This window comes from Bos grunniens, chromosome 11 (assembly GCF_055505025.1).
Source record: "Bos grunniens cultivar Pamir isolate PY7600 chromosome 11, Bosgru_T2T1.0, whole genome shotgun sequence".
Taxonomy (NCBI): Eukaryota; Metazoa; Chordata; class Mammalia; order Artiodactyla; family Bovidae; genus Bos; species Bos grunniens.
Window position 1 is genome coordinate 74,220,059 of NC_141175.1, and position 16,233 is coordinate 74,236,291.

Consider the following 16,233-nt stretch of genomic DNA (forward strand, 5'->3'; position numbering starts at 1 on the left):
GGAATACTGGAGTGTGTTGTCATGCCCTCCCCCAGGGGATCTTCCCAACCCAGAGATCAAACCCAGGTCTCCCTCCTTGCAGGTGCATTCTTTACCATCTGAGTCACAAGGGAAAGCCCGAGAGTGTTATATATACAGCCAGATGGACTGTTGGTCTCTCTGTATGGCACACACTTTTGGCCATAAAGTTATAAGCTATAAACTCCCCAGAAAAAGCATCAGAGAAAAAACTGAATTACAGTTTGCTTTTTTTTTTCCAGCTTCAACTCTTATTATTAATTATGCTGTTTCATTACTTTGCTACTTATGAAATGGGGAAGATTAGTCATATATTCCTCTCCATTTGGGGGCCAGTTGTGAAGTGGGCAGAATTCATTAGAAGAGTGAATCATTCCTCCACATTACTGTGCCAAAACCACATAAAATATATATACCAAGTGCTGCGGAAGGATTAAAATCCAATCAAGGTTTAAGATGCAGCAGAATTATATGGACATGAAGATAAAAATATAGAAAATTCCAAATCACGAGATATTGGAGTACACTCAGGAATCTGTACTGTACAGGTGATTTCAATGTGTATAGTTCCTGGAGCATAATTGTCATAAACACTAATAAGCTGATACAATATGAAAAGATGTAGAAGTTACAAAACTTACATGTACTCTTCAAGAGATTATAAATTCTCACTGTAAGAATTTGTAGGTGTATTTATAAACATATAGATCTACATTATGCAAGATATTCTTATTCAAGTATTGATTTTTTAAGTGGCAAAATAGTTGCAATGGTAATTTCCCATAGTAAATAAAATTAAATTCCAAATCAACTAAGCACAGCATTCACCAATTAACATCATTTTCAGGACACCAAATGCATTCTAATTTAAATTCCTAAATTGTACAACTTAATAAAAGTCACATAGCTGTGAAAGGCCCATGAAAACTTAAAAAGACATAAGAATATAGTGTCTGTTAAAATTATTTGGCATTGTTTTGAATATAACTAGGCACAGATTCAGGCTTTTTTTTTTAAAAATCACGTGGCTTCCCAGGTGGCTCAGTTGTAAAGAATCTGCCTGACAAAGCAGGAGACAACTGTTTGATCCCTGACCTGGGAAGATCACCAGGAGGAGGAAATGGCAACTCCTTCCAGTATTCTTGCCAAAAAGCCCCATGGACAGAGGATCCTGGTGGGCTATAGTCCATAGGGGTCACAAAGAGACCACTGCCAGGACCAGTGAACCACAAGGAACAGTGAATGGTTGTTAGAGTTTGGCCAAATGTTTCTCCAAGCAGTATCAGAAAATCTGCAAGAGAATCACTTGGTATTTACTATAAAGTATAGATTCAAAGACTCCCGACATTATAGATATTATGGATCCAGTTGCAAGGGTGTACCAAGATGACTGTGGATATCTATAAGTAAATAATAATTTCCAGTTTTACAGGTTGAGATGCAGAGCACAATGATGTTATCAAATTCCGTCCTTATAACAAAAAGGAAAAAATATTATGTAGTTTGAATTTTCCTCTGTACTTTTGGAACTTTAACTTTCAGTAGTGACAAAGGAGAGTCTCCAGTGCAGGGCCAAGGCTAAAATAAAATGAATAAAGTGCTTGCGTGGGGTGCAGAAACTAAGGGGAAATTTAAGAAAAAGAAAAGGAAAGTAATGAAAATAAGATACAGAGCTCTGCTAAACCATTTTGAATTTTGAAATAAAATAAGTAATACTTAAAAGAAATGTGATACTGATTCCTTAATTTAAAATTTTATTTCTTGTTCATCATGGATAGTTTTGCATTACTTTTATCTTTTTAAATAGTGCATTAAAATACTGTTTATTTTGATTACTGAGTTTTTCAGCACCACCTTAATTTTTGGATAAGAGGCAGATGCCTCACTGTAGTTACAGATATGCTTCTCTGTGTTGTGCAGAATGGAAATGCTCCAGTTATTTAAAAGCATGTTAACATCCAAGCACAGTGAATTGTTTCCCTCCAATTGCATCTCCTAGGTAAATATGCTTCTGCCTGGAGGTAAGATCAATCTTGCTCCCCAAATTTAGTCAGATCCATTATGTAATGAAGCCAAATGAACTTATGTTTTCTGAGATTGAGAATGAAGTGGGCATGCCCTAAAAATATGGTTTGGTCAATATTTTTTTTTAAAATTAACTAATGTACTAAATAATGAGATAAGGTGGAAAGGAGTACACATTAAGGAAAAATGAAAACAAATGGCAACCATGCTAAACTAGAGTGCCTGTATCCAGCTTTGAGTATAAAGCAAATAATAATAATAATAATTCTGAGTTGATCAAATCATAGTTCACTTCTCAGCAATGAATAGTCTTCAGAGGTTTGATTTGCTCTTATTGTCATATTTTGGATGGATAATTTCTCTGAAGAAAATCTGTTTGAAATCCCATGACCAAGAGGAAGAAATCCAAGCCAAGAATTTGATTGTCTACTAAGTACTTGTTGTGACAATACACTCACAGAAGCAGATTTTGTCATACTGGTTCTTTTACTATTGCAGAGTTTTACTATTGTCTTCATTAAACTAAAACAGCTTGTTTAAAACCTACACATGGCAAGGATCTTTTGAAAACTGTTCAAACATGACATAGATTTGCAGACTAAAAAATAATAAGAAATCTGAAACATAAACTTAAGGTTAGTCTTTTGAACACAGCTAAAAGAGCCAGGGTTTAGTTAATTGAGAAAGTAATCATTGTGATGATATTGTAATACATTGGCAAAAATTTCTTCAGTTCAGTCGCTCAGTCGTGTCCAACTCTTTGCGACCCCATGAACCATAGCACACCAGGCCTCCCTGTCCATCACCAACTCCTGGAGTCCACCCAAACCCATGTCCATTGAGTTGGGGATGCCATCCAAGGATCTTATCCTCTGTCATCCCCTTCTCCTGCCCTCAATTTTTCCCAGCATCAGGGTCTTTTCAAATGGGTCAGCTTTTTGCATCAGGTGGCCAAAATATTGGAGTTTCAGCTTCAACATCAGTCCTTCACATGAACACCCAGGACTGGTCTCCTTTAGGATGGACTGGTTGGATCTCCTTGCAGTTCAAGGGACTTGCAAGAGTCTTCTCCAACACTACACTTCAAAAACATCAATTCTTTGGTTCTCAGCTTTCTTTATAGTCCAACTCTCACATCCATACATGACTACTGGAAAAACCATAGCCTTGATTAGACGGACCTCTGTTGACAAAGTAATGTCTCTGCTTTTCAATATGCTGTCTAGGTTGGTCATAACTTTCCTTCCAAGGAGTAAGCATCTTTTAATTTCATGGCTGCAATCACCATCTGTAGTGATTTTGGAGCCCAGAAAAATAAAGTCTGACACTGTTTCCACTGTATCCCATCTATTTACCATGAAGTGATGGGACCGGATGCCATGATCTTCGTTTTCTGAATGTTGAGCTTTAAGCCAACTTTTCCACTCTCCTCTTTCACTTTCATCAAGAGGCTTTTGAGTTCCTCTTCACTTTCTGCCATAAGGGTGGTGTCATCTGCATATCTGAGGTTATTGACATTTCTCCCAGCAATCTTGATTCCAGCTTGTGTTTCTTCCAGCCCAGTGTTTCTCATGATGTACTCTGCATATAAGTTAAATAAGCAGGGTGACAATATACAGCCTTGATGTACTCCTTTTCCTATTTGGAATCAGTCTGTTTGTCCATTTCCAGTTCTAACTATTGTTTCCTGACCTGCACACAGGTTTCTCAAGAGGCAGGTAGTCTGGTATTCCCATCTCTTGAAGAATTTTCCACAGTTTATTGTGATCCACACAGTCAAAGGCTTTGGCATAGTCAATAAAGCAGAAATAGATGTTTTTCTGGAACTCTCTTGCTCTTTCAATGATCCAGCAGATGTTGGCAATTTGACCTCTGGTTCCTCTGCCTTTTCTAAAACCAGCTTGAACATCTGGAAGTTCATGGTTCACCTATTACTGAAGCCTGGCTTGGAGAATTTGTGCATCACTTTACTAAGCATGTCCGCCTCTGTGTTACCCCCAGATGGCCTCCTACCAGGCTTCCCCATCCCTGGGATTCTCCAGGCAAGAACACTGGAGTGGGTTGCCATTTCCTTCTCCAATGCACGAAAGTGAAAAGTGAAATTGAAGTTGCTGAGTCATGTCTGACTCTTCGCGACCCCATGGACTGCAGACCACTAGGCTCCTCCATACATGGGATTTTCCAGGCAAGAGTACTGGAGTGGGGTGCCATTGCCTTCTCCGACTAAGCATGTGGGATGAGTGCAATTGTATAGTAGTTTAAGCATTCTTTGGCATTGCCTTTCTTTGGGATTGGAATGAAAACTGACCTTTTCCAGTCCTGTCTCCAAAAGAAAAAAGAGCAAGTTTGCAGCTGAGTACGATTTGCAGTGGAGAGATCACCAGTGTTTTGATAGAGATTATCACTAGGAATATAGTCTGTGTCCTTTTATCTTCCTATTAAAAAAGTGCACTGTTTGATTTTTCTATGATGGGACTATTTTATCTACATGCAAAGATTATAACAGTGGTCATTTTTTAAATATATGTATTCATATCTTAATGTCAGTAGGAAAGTTTTTGAGTTGGGATGTATCTAAAGGAAATTTCTGTTTTGCATTATGAGGATTATTAAGCCCTTAATTTCATCATATAATTGCATTTTATATAGTAGAATTGTCAGAGACATTAAAAATTGAAGTTGGCATTTTAAGAAAATATTTATAATATTGTCCTATACAGTGGTGGAGAAATGAGAAGCAATACTACTTACATCATTTCAACCTTCATAATGCTATAGTTTGAAATGTTTTTTCAAAAAATTGAAAGAGTACTACAGTAAAGTCTTAAGAATCTTACTGGTTCATTAACCAGGTGGTACAGTGGTAAAGAATCCACCTGCCAAGTAAGAGAAGCAGGTCATGCAGTTTCAAGCCCCTCTGTCGGAAAGATCCCTTGGAGTAGGAAATGGCAACCCACTCCAATATTCTTGCCTGGAAAATTCATGGACAGAATCTGGCAGACTATAGTCCGTAGGGTTAAAAAGAGTCAGGCACAACTGAGCACACAAGAATGCATAAATTATTGTAGAAAACACTTTTATCATAAATTTGTATGAAAATTTTACATATGCCATATATAATTTTTCCTAATTTAAGAAAGTAAACATTTTATACCAGAAACATAGTTCATTTCAGAAAAATAAATTAAAAGCAACTTTTTTAAGTATTTAAGAGTATGGAATCATTTCCTTTGCCTCAAATCTTTTTGATAATTTTGAGGGAAGAATGAAGACTACTATTTTTGTCATATATCCACTTATATTTTAGCCCAAACTTAACTAATAATATTATATTTAAGGATTAGCTAGTCATTCTTCCTTTTATTCATTTATTTAAAAAGAAGTATTTACTGTATACCTACCATGTGGTAGACACTCTGTGAGATCCTGAGGAGAGGTGAAGAAGCTAGTCTTAATTACTGTCCTCAGGAAACAAATGCTATAGGCTTGCCTCAATTGTTTTGAAAAAAATTACCAACAAGTTGAAAAATTCAAAATATCTTGCCTATAATTCTGGACATAGTTATTCTACAAACTATCAACCCTGGAGATAATATTTTCAAATGACTTTAAATTTTTTTGTTAGCATTTTCTAGATTAATTTGAGGAATAATGCAAGACAAAATGGAAAAATGCATGCTCGTTCTTACTCAACTGATGATGAATGCTTTTTGAATAAAGCCCATTAATGATAACCATAATAATGTCATATAACAATTCTGTTTTAATGTTAAAGTCAAATACATTCACGATTTATATTTTAGAGGAAATAGTTCTATGCATCTAGGCATTTGTGAATAATATACACTTTGGACAATTGTGCCTCATTTGCATGCATTTTAAAATGTTTGAAAAATTTCAAATATAATGAAAAGCTTGTCTAATTGCATATGGGATTAATCTGATGATAGAAGAAGAAATTCTGCATAAAGCTAGCTATTCTATGAGGAAAAACATGCTACTCTCTGTACCTATTGGATGAAGAATGAAGTCTTGTTATGAATATAGACATGTCTTTATATATTTCTTAAAGTCTAGTTTACAAATACATCCCTTGACATGCCATGACTTTTAAAAATAATATAGAAAAGGGACAGTCTTCGACGTTGCACTCTCACTGAAGATGGAAGGGTTTGTATAGTCTAACACAAACTATAGGCCCACCAAAGACAACTAGAAAAAACTTAAAACATGTTTATAAGCCTCAGAGAGCAACAAAGAGTTGATGGGTAACACTATTTAACAGAAGATAAGTGCATTTTCATTAGGAAAAACAATCTAATTAAATCAAAAACAAAACAAAACTTAAATGAGGTTAGTTTAGAATTAGCAGAAGAAAATTTTAGTAAACTCAATATTAAGGCAATAGAAATATCAAGACTAAAGCATAGAAACAAAACTAGAGGAGAGAAAGAAAAATAACTTGATACACAGAACGTGGTGAAATTATCTAACATATATGAAATTGCAGTTCAAGCAAATAAGGGGAGAGACAATTGCAATCAAGGAATATGTGATTAGATACAAGCCAAGAATTGTCCAAAATTTATGAACAATCTCAGTTCACAGATGTAAAAAGACCATAAGCAGGAAAATGGAATGTGAAATCAAGTGGGCCTTAGGAAGTATCACTACAAACAAAGCTCGTGAAGGTGATGGAATTCCAATTGAGCAATTTCAAATCCTAAAAGATGATGCTGTGAAAGTGCTGCACTCAATATGCCAGCAAATTGGGAAAACTCAGCAGTGGCCACAGGACTGGAAAAGGTCAGTTTTCATTCCAATCCCAAAGAAAGGCAATGCCAAAGAATGCTCAAACTACCACACAGTTGCACTCATCTCACATGCTAGTAAAGTAATGCTCAAAATTCTCCAAGCCAGGCTTCAACAGTACATGAACTGTGAACTTTCAGTTGTTCAAGCCAGATTTAGAAAAGGCAGAGAAACCAGAGGTCAAATTGCCAACATCCGTTGGATCATTGAAAATGCAAAGAGTTCAAGAAAAACATCTATTTCTGCTTTATTGACTATGCCAAAGCCTTTGACTGTGTGGATCACAATAAACTGTGGAAAAGGTCAGTTTTCATTCCAATCCCAAAGAAAGGCAATGCCAAAGAATACTCAAACTACCGCACAATTGCACTCATCTCACACGCTAGTAAAGTAATGCTCAAAATTCTCCAAGCCAGGCTTCAGCAATATGTGAACCGTGAACTTCCTGATGTTCAAGCTGGTTTTAGAAAAGGCAGAGGAACCAGAGATCAAATTGCCAACATCTGCTGGATCATAGAAAAAGCAAGAGAGTTCCAGAAAAACATCTATTTCTGCTTTATTGACTATGCCCAAGCCTTTGACTGTGTGGATCACAATAAACTGTGGAAAAATTCTTCAAGAGATGGGAATACCAGACCACCTGATCTGCCTCTTGAGAAATTTGTATGCAGGTCAGAAAGCAACAGTTAGAACTGGACATGGAACAACAGACTGGCTCCAAATAGGAAAAGGAGTACGTCAAGGCTGTATGTTGTCACCCTGCTTTTTTATCTTATATGCAGAGTACATCATGAGAAACGCCGGGCTGGAAGAAACCCAAGCTGGAATCAAGATTGCTGGGAGAAATATCAATAACCTCAGATATGCAGATGACACCACCCTTATGGCAGAAAGTGAAGAGGAACTCAAAAGCCTCTTGATGAAAGTGAAAGTGGAAAGTGAAAAAGTTGGCTTAAAGCTCAACATTCAGAAAACGAAGATCATGGCATCCAGTCCCGCCACTTCATGGGAAATAGATGGGGAAACAGTGGAAACAGTGTCAGACTTTATTTTTCTGGGCTCCAAAATCACTACAGATGGTGACTTCAGACATAAAATTAAAAGACGCTTACTCCTTGGAAGGAAAGTTATGACCAACCTAGATAGCATATTCAAAAGCAGAGACATTACTTTGCCAACAAAGGTTCGTCTAGTCAAGGCTATGGTTTTTCCTGTGGTCATGTATGGATGTGAGAGTTGGACTGTGAAGAAGGCTGAGCGCCGAAGAATTGATGCTTTTGAACTGTGGTGTTGGAGAAGACTCTTGAGAGTCCCTTGGACTGCAAGGAGATCCAACCAGTCCATTCTGAAGGAGGTCAGCCCTGGGTGTTGTTTGGAAGGAATGATGCTAAAGCTGAAACTCCAGTACTTTAGCCACCTCATGCGAAGAGTTGACTCATTGGAAAAGACTCTGATGCTGGGAGAGAGATTGGGGGCAGGAGGAGAAGGGGATGACAGAGGATGAGATGGCTGGATGGCATCACTGACTCGATGGACGTGAGTCTGAGTGAACTCCGGGAGTTGGTGATGGACAGGGAGGCCTGGCATGCTGCGATTCATGGGGTCACAAAGAGTCAGACACGACTGAGCGACTGATCTGATCTGATCTGATCTTAGGAACTGGAGTTGCTTGTCATGCCCTCCTCCAGCGGATCCTCCTAACTCAGGGGTAGAGCCTGCATCTCTTAAGTCTAATTTGAATTGGCAGGTGGGTTCTTAACCCCTAGCACCACCTCGGAAGCCCCCAGAATACAAGACAACAATAACAAAAAATCTAGAAAGGGGAAGAAAAGTTAAAGAGTTCAAAAAGTCTTTATATTTCCCTGGATATAGTAATTTTTATTTGACTCTGCTTAAGTTAACCATGCATGTTGTAATCCACAGAAAACACTAAAATTTGCTAGGGGAAAAATGTTAAATGATACAAAAAATTGACTAATCCATATATTCAAAAAGGAAGGGAAAAGAAAGCACAGACTAGGTAGGGCAATTACAAAATTATTTTAAATAGACAACGAACTCCATGACATGATTGTCATATAGAATTTTAAAACATAATTGAAGCATTTTCAAATAAATATATAGAAAATTTAAACTAAAAATATTTCAAAAAAGATATTTTACAAAAACTAATTCAAACAAAACTGGACTAGTTACACTGATATCTGACAAAATAAACTTTAAGACCAGCAGGAATAATAGAGATAAAAAGAGATATAACATGTTGATTATTAAAGCATTCATATATCAAGAATAAATAAATATATTTTTATTCAAGCAGTTATAGTATTATATGCATATATATAATGGCAACATATATCAAAATATAAAAATATATTTGCTTATTTGTAAATAATGCATAAAGAAAATTTCACAGAACATGAAGAATATATACTATATGAATTACACAGTGAATAAACTTGACTTAATCAACAGTCAGAATACTAATGCACAACAGTTTTGGAGCAAACATTCTTTTCCGAGCTAAAAAAAATGATATATGCATGAACTGTGTATACATAATATTACAAGAAAAATCTCCCAATGTTTGAAAGTTGCCATATACTTCTAAGTATCTATGGGTCAAAAATGAAATCACAGAAATTAAAAAGATAATTTTACCTTAATCATAATGATAATCCCACATATCAGAATGTGTGGTGTGCAGCTAAGAAGAAAATGTATGATCTCCAAAGAAGATATTAAAAAAGAAGATGGGAGGTGCATGCAGCCCAGGGCCGGCCTCGGACAGTTCCCAGCGGAGCAACCTAGAGCCTGAGCAGTGTGGGCAAAGAGGGCATATGCGCCATGAGCGGGGGCAGGTCCAGGGTGGCTGAGACACTGTGAGCACATGCCAGTGTTATTTGTTTGCAGGGTCCCTCCCTCCCCACAGTGTGACTGAACAAGTGAGCCTAAAAAAAGTGTTCACCACCACCCCCTTGTGTCAGGGTGGAAATCAGACACTGAAGAGACGAGCAAACAGAAGAAGCTAAAACAGAGGGAACCGCCTTGGAAGTGACAGATGCAATAGATTAAAACCCTATAGTTAGTACCGACTACATAGGAAGGAGGCTATAGATCTTGAGAAATATAAGCCGAACCAAGAAACTGTCCGAAAATGAACTGACCCCACACTGCCCACAACAACACCAGAGAAAGTCCTAGATATATTTTTACTATTTTTACTATCATTCTTATTTTTTAATTAAAAAAAATTTTAAGTCCTCTATTACTCCTTTAATTTTCATTTTTATAACCTACTACTACTTTGCAAAAAAAAAGACCCTATTTTTTAAAGCAAACTTCATATATATATATATATATATAATTTTTCTGACTTTTTCTTTTCTTTTCTTTAATATTGTATTTTTGAAAATCCAACCTCTACTCAAGATTTTTAATCATTGCTTTTCGGTATTTGTTATCATTTTGTACCTTTAAGAACCCAATCTTCAGTACCCATTTTTACTCGGGAGCGAGATTACTGGCTTGACTGCTCTCTCCCCCTTTGGACTCTCCTTTTTCTCCACCAGGTCGCCTCTATCTTCTCCCTCCCCCTGCTCTTCTCTACCCAACTCTGTGAATCTCTTTGTGTGTTCCAGATGGTGGAGAACATTAAGGAACTGATTACTGGCTGGATCTGTCTCTCTCCTTTTGATTCCCCTCTTTATCCTCCTGGCCACCTCTATGTCCTTCCTCCCTCTTCTCTTCTCTGTATAACTCTATGAACATCTCTGAGTGGTCAGAATGTGGAGTGCACATAAGGAAGTGATTACTGGCTAGCTTGCTCTCTCCTCTTTTGATACCACCTCATCTCATTCGGGTTACCTCTAATTCCCTCCCTCCTCTTCTCTTCTCCATGTAACTCTGTGAACCTCTCTGGGTGTCCCTCACTGTGGAGAAACTTTTCATCTTTAACCTAGATGTTTTATCAATGGTGCTGTATAGATGGAGAAGTCTTGAGACTACAGTAAAAATAAGACTAAAAACCAGAAGCAGGTGGCTTAAGTCCAAATCCTGAGAATACCAGAGAACTCCTGACTCCAGGGAACATTAATAAACAGGAGCTCATCAAACGCCTCCATATGTATACGGAAATCAAGCACCACCCAAGGGCCAAAAAGTTCCAGAGCAAGACATACCATGCAAATTCCCCAGCAACACAGGAACACAGCCCTGAGCTTCAATATACAGGCTGCCCAAAGTTACTCCAAACCCACTGACATCTCATAACTCATTACTGGACACTTCATTGTACTCCAGAGAGAAGAAATCCAGCTCCACCCACCAGAACACCGACACAAGCTTCCCTAACCAGGAAACCTTGACAAGCCACCTATCCAACCCCACCCACAGCCAGGAAACTCCACAATAAAGAGAACTCCACAAAATGTCAAAATACAGAAAGGCCACCCCAAACACAGCAATATAAACAAGAAGAAGAGACAAAAGAATACCCAGCAGGTAAAGGAACAGCATAAATGCCCACAAAACCAAACAAAAGAGGAAGAGATAGGGAATCTACCTGATAAAGAATTCCAAATAATGATGGTGAAAATGATCCAAAATCTTGAAATAAAAATAGAATCACAGATAAATAGCCTGGAGACAAGGATTGAGAAGATGGAAGAAAGGTTTAACAAGGACCTAGAAGGAATAAAAAAGAGTCAATATATAATAAATAATGCAGTAAATGAGATCAAAAACACTCTGGAGGCAACAAATAGTAGAATAACGGAGGCAGAAGATATGATTAGTGAAGTAGAAGATAGAATGGTAGAAATAAATGAATCAGAGAAGAAAAAAGAAAAACGAATTAAAAGAAATGAGGACAATCTCAGAGACCTCCAGGACAGTGTAAAATGCCCCAAAATTCGAATCATAGTAGTCCCAGAAGAAGAAGACAAAAAGAAAGACCATGAGAAAATACTTGAGGAGATAATAGTTGAAAACTTCCCTAAAATGGGGAAGGAAATAATCACCCAAGTCCAAGAAACAAACCTAGAGAGTGCCAAACAGGATAAACCCAAGGCGAAACATCCCAGATCAGATCAGATCAGTCACTCAGTCGTGTCTGACTCTTTGCGACCCCATGAATTGCAGCACGCCAGGGCTACCTGTGCATCACCAACTCCTGGAGTTCACTCAGACTCATGTCCATCGAGTCAGTGATGCCATCCAGCCATCTCATCCTCTGTCATCCCCTTCTCCTCCTGCCCCCAATCCCTTCCAGCATCAGAGTCTTTTCCAATGAGTCAACTCTTCGCATGAGGTGGCCAAAGTACTGGAGTTTCAGCTTTAGCATCATTCCTTCCAAAGCAATCCCAGGGCTGATCTCCTTTAGAATAGACTGGTTGGATCTCCTTGCAGTCCAAGGGACTCTCAAGAATCGTCTCCAACACCACAGTTCAAAAGCATCAATTCTTCAGTGCTCAGCCTTCTTCACAGTCCAACTCTCACATCCATACATGACCACAGGAAGAACCATAGCCTTGACTAGACGAACCTTTGTTGGCAAAGTAATGTCTCTGCTTTTGAATATGCCATCTAGGTTGGTCATAACTTTCCTTCCAAGGAGTAAGTGTCTTTTAATTTCATGGCTGCAGTCACCATCTGTAGTGATTTTGGAGCCCAGAAAAATAAAGTCTGACACTGTTTCCACTGTTTCCCCATCTATTTCCCATGAAGTGATGGGACCGGATGCCATGATCTTCGTTTTCTGAATGTTGAGCTTTAAGCCAACTTTCACTCTCCACTTTCACTTTCATCAAGAGGCTTTTGAGTTCCTCTTCACTTTCTGCCATAAGGGTGGTGTCATCTGCATATCCAAGACACATATTAATCAAATTAACAAAGGTCAAACACAAAGAACAAATATTAAAAGAAGCAAGGGAAAAACAACAAATAACACACAAGGGGATTCCCATAAGGATAACAGCTGATCTTTCGATAGAAACTCTTCAGGCCAGGAGGGAATGGCAGGACATACTTAAAGTGATGAAAGAAAATAACCTACAGCCCAGATTACTGTACCCAGCAAGGATCTCATTCAAATATGAAGGAGAAATCAAAAGCTTTACAGACAAGCAAAAGCTGAGAGAATTCAGCACCACCAAACCAGCTCTCCAACAAATGCTAAGGGATCTTCTCTGGACAGGAAACACAAAAAGGGTGTATAAACTCAAACTCAAAACAACAGAGTAAATGGCAACGGGATCATACTTATCAATAATTACCTTAAAAGTAAATGGGTTGAATGCCCCAACCAAAAGACAAAAACTGGCTGAATGGTTACAAAAACAAGACCCCTATATATGTTGTCCACAAGAGACTCACCTCAAAAAAAGGGACACATACAGACTGAAAGTGAGGGGCTGGAAAAATACATTCCACACAAATAGAGACCAAAAGAAAGCAAGAGTAGCAATACTCATATCAGATAAAATAGACTTTATAAGAAGGGTTGTGAAAAGAGACAAAGAAGGACACTACATAAGGATCAAAGGATCAATCCAAGAAGAAGATATAACAATTATAAATATATATGTACCCAACATAGGACCACCACAATATGTAAGACAAATGCTAACAAGTATGAAAGGGGAAATTAACAATAACACAATAATACTGGGAGACTTTAATACCCCACTCACACCTATGGATAGATCAACTAAACAGAAAATTAACAAGGAAACACAAACTTTAAATGATACAATAGACCAGCTAGACCTAATTGATATCTATAGGACATTTCACCCCAAAACAATGAATTTCACCTTTTTCTCAAATGTACACAGAACCTTCTCCAGGATAGATCACATCCTGGGCCATAAATCTAGCCTTGGTAAATTAAAAAAAAAAAAAAAATTGAAATCATTCCAAGCATCTTTTCTGACCACAGTGCAGCAAGATTAGATCTCAATTACAGAATAAAAACTATTAAAAATTCCAACATATGGAGGCTGAACAACACACTGCTAAATAACCAAAAAATCACAGAAGAAATCAAAAAGGAAATCAAAATATGCATAGAAATGAAAGAAAATTAAAACACAACAACTCAAAACCTGTGGGACACTGTAAAAGCAGTGCAAAGGGGAAAGTTCATAGCAATACAGGCATACCTCAAGAAAACAAGACAAAAAGTCAAATAAATAACCTAACTCTACACCTAAAACAACTAGAAGAGGAAGAAATGAAGAGCCCCAGGGTTAGCAGAAGGAAAGAAATCTTAAAAATTAGGGCAGAAATAAATGCAAAAGAAACAAAAGAGACCATAGCAAGAATCAACAAAGCAAAAAGCTGGTTCTTTGAAAGGATAAATAAAATTGACAAACCATTATCCAGACTCATCAAGAAACAAAGGGAGAAAAATCAAATCAATAAAATCAGAAGTGAAAATGGAGAGATCACAACAGACAACACAGAAATACAAAGGATCATAAGAGACTACTATCAACAATTATCTGCCAATAAAATGGACAACTTGGAAGAAATGGACAAATTCTTAGAAAAGTACAACTTTCCAAAACTGAACTAAGAAGAAATAGAAAATCTTAACAGACCCATCACAAGCACAGAAATTGAAACTGTAATCAGAAATCTTACAGCAAACAAAGCTCAGGTCCAGACGGCTTCACAGCTGAATTTTACCAAAAATTTAGAGAAGAGCTAACACCTATCCTGCTCAAACTCTTCCAGAAAATTGCAGAGGAAGGTAAACTTCCAAACTCATTCTATGAGGCCACCATCACCCTGACACCAAAACCAGACAAAGATGCCACAAAAAAAGAAAACTACAGGCCAGTATCACTGATGAACATAGATGCAAAAATCTTCAACAAAATTCTAGCAAACAGAATCCAACAACACATTAAAAAGATCATACACCATGACCAAGTGGGCTTTATCCCAGGGATGCAAGGATTCTTCAATATCTGCAAATCAATCAATGTAATACACTACATTAACAAATTGGAAAATAAAAGCCATATGATTATCTCAATAGATGCAGAGAAAGCCTTTGACAAAATTCAACATACATTTATGACAAAAACTCTCCAGAAAGCAGGAATAGAAAGAACATACCTCAACATAATAAAGGCTATATATGACAAACCCACAGGCAACATTATCCTCAATGGTGAAAAATTGAAAGCATTTCCCGTAAAGTCAGGAACAAGACAAGGGAGCCCATTCTCACCACTGCTATTCAACATAGTTTTGGAAGTTTTGGCCACAGCAATCAGAGCAGGAAAAGAAATAAAAGGAATCCAAATTGGAAAAGAAGTAAAACTCTCACTGTTTGCAGATGACATGATCCTCTACATAGAAAACCCTAAAGACTCCACCAGAAAATTACTAGAGCTAATCAATGATTATAGTAAAGTTGCAGGATATAAAATCAACACACAGAAATCCCTTGCATTCCTATACACTAGTAATGAGAAAATAGAAAAGTTAAGGAAACAATTCCATTAACCATTGCAACGAAAAGAATAAAATACTTAGGAATATATCTACCTAAAGAAGCTAAAGACCTATATATAGAAAACTATAAAACACTGGTGAAAGAAATTAAAGAGGATACTAGTAGATGGAGAAATATACCATATTCATGGATTGGAAGAATCAATATAGTGAAAAAGAGCATACTACTCAAAGCAATCTATAGAGTCAATACAATCCGTATCAAGCTACCAATGGTATTCTTCACAGAGCTAGAACAAATAATTTCACAATTTGTACGGAAACACAGAAAACCTCAAATAGCCAAAGCAATCTTGAGAAAGAAGAATGGAACTGGAGGAATCAACCTGCCTGACTTCAGGCTCTACTACAAAGCCACAGTCATCAAGATAGTATGGTACTGGCACAAAGACAGAAATATAGATCAATGGAACAAAATAGGAATACCAGAGATAAATCCACGCACCTATGGACACCTTATCTTTGACAAAGGAGGCAAGAATATACAATGGAGAAAAGACAATCTCTTTAACAAGTGGTGCTCGGAAAACTGGTCAACAACTTGTAAAAGAATGAAACTAGAACACTTTCTAACACCATACACAAATATAAACTCAAAATGGATTAAAGATCTAAACGTAAGACCAAAAACTATAAAACTCCTAGAGAAGAACATAGGCAAAACACTCTCCATCATAAATCACAGCAGGATCCTCTATGACCCTCCTCCCAGAATATTGGAAATAAAAGCAAAAATAAACAAATGGGACCTAATTAAACTTAAAAGCTTCTGCACAACTAAGGAAACTATAAGCAAAGTGAAAAGACAGCCTTCAGAATGGGAGAAAATAATAGCAAATGAAGCAACTG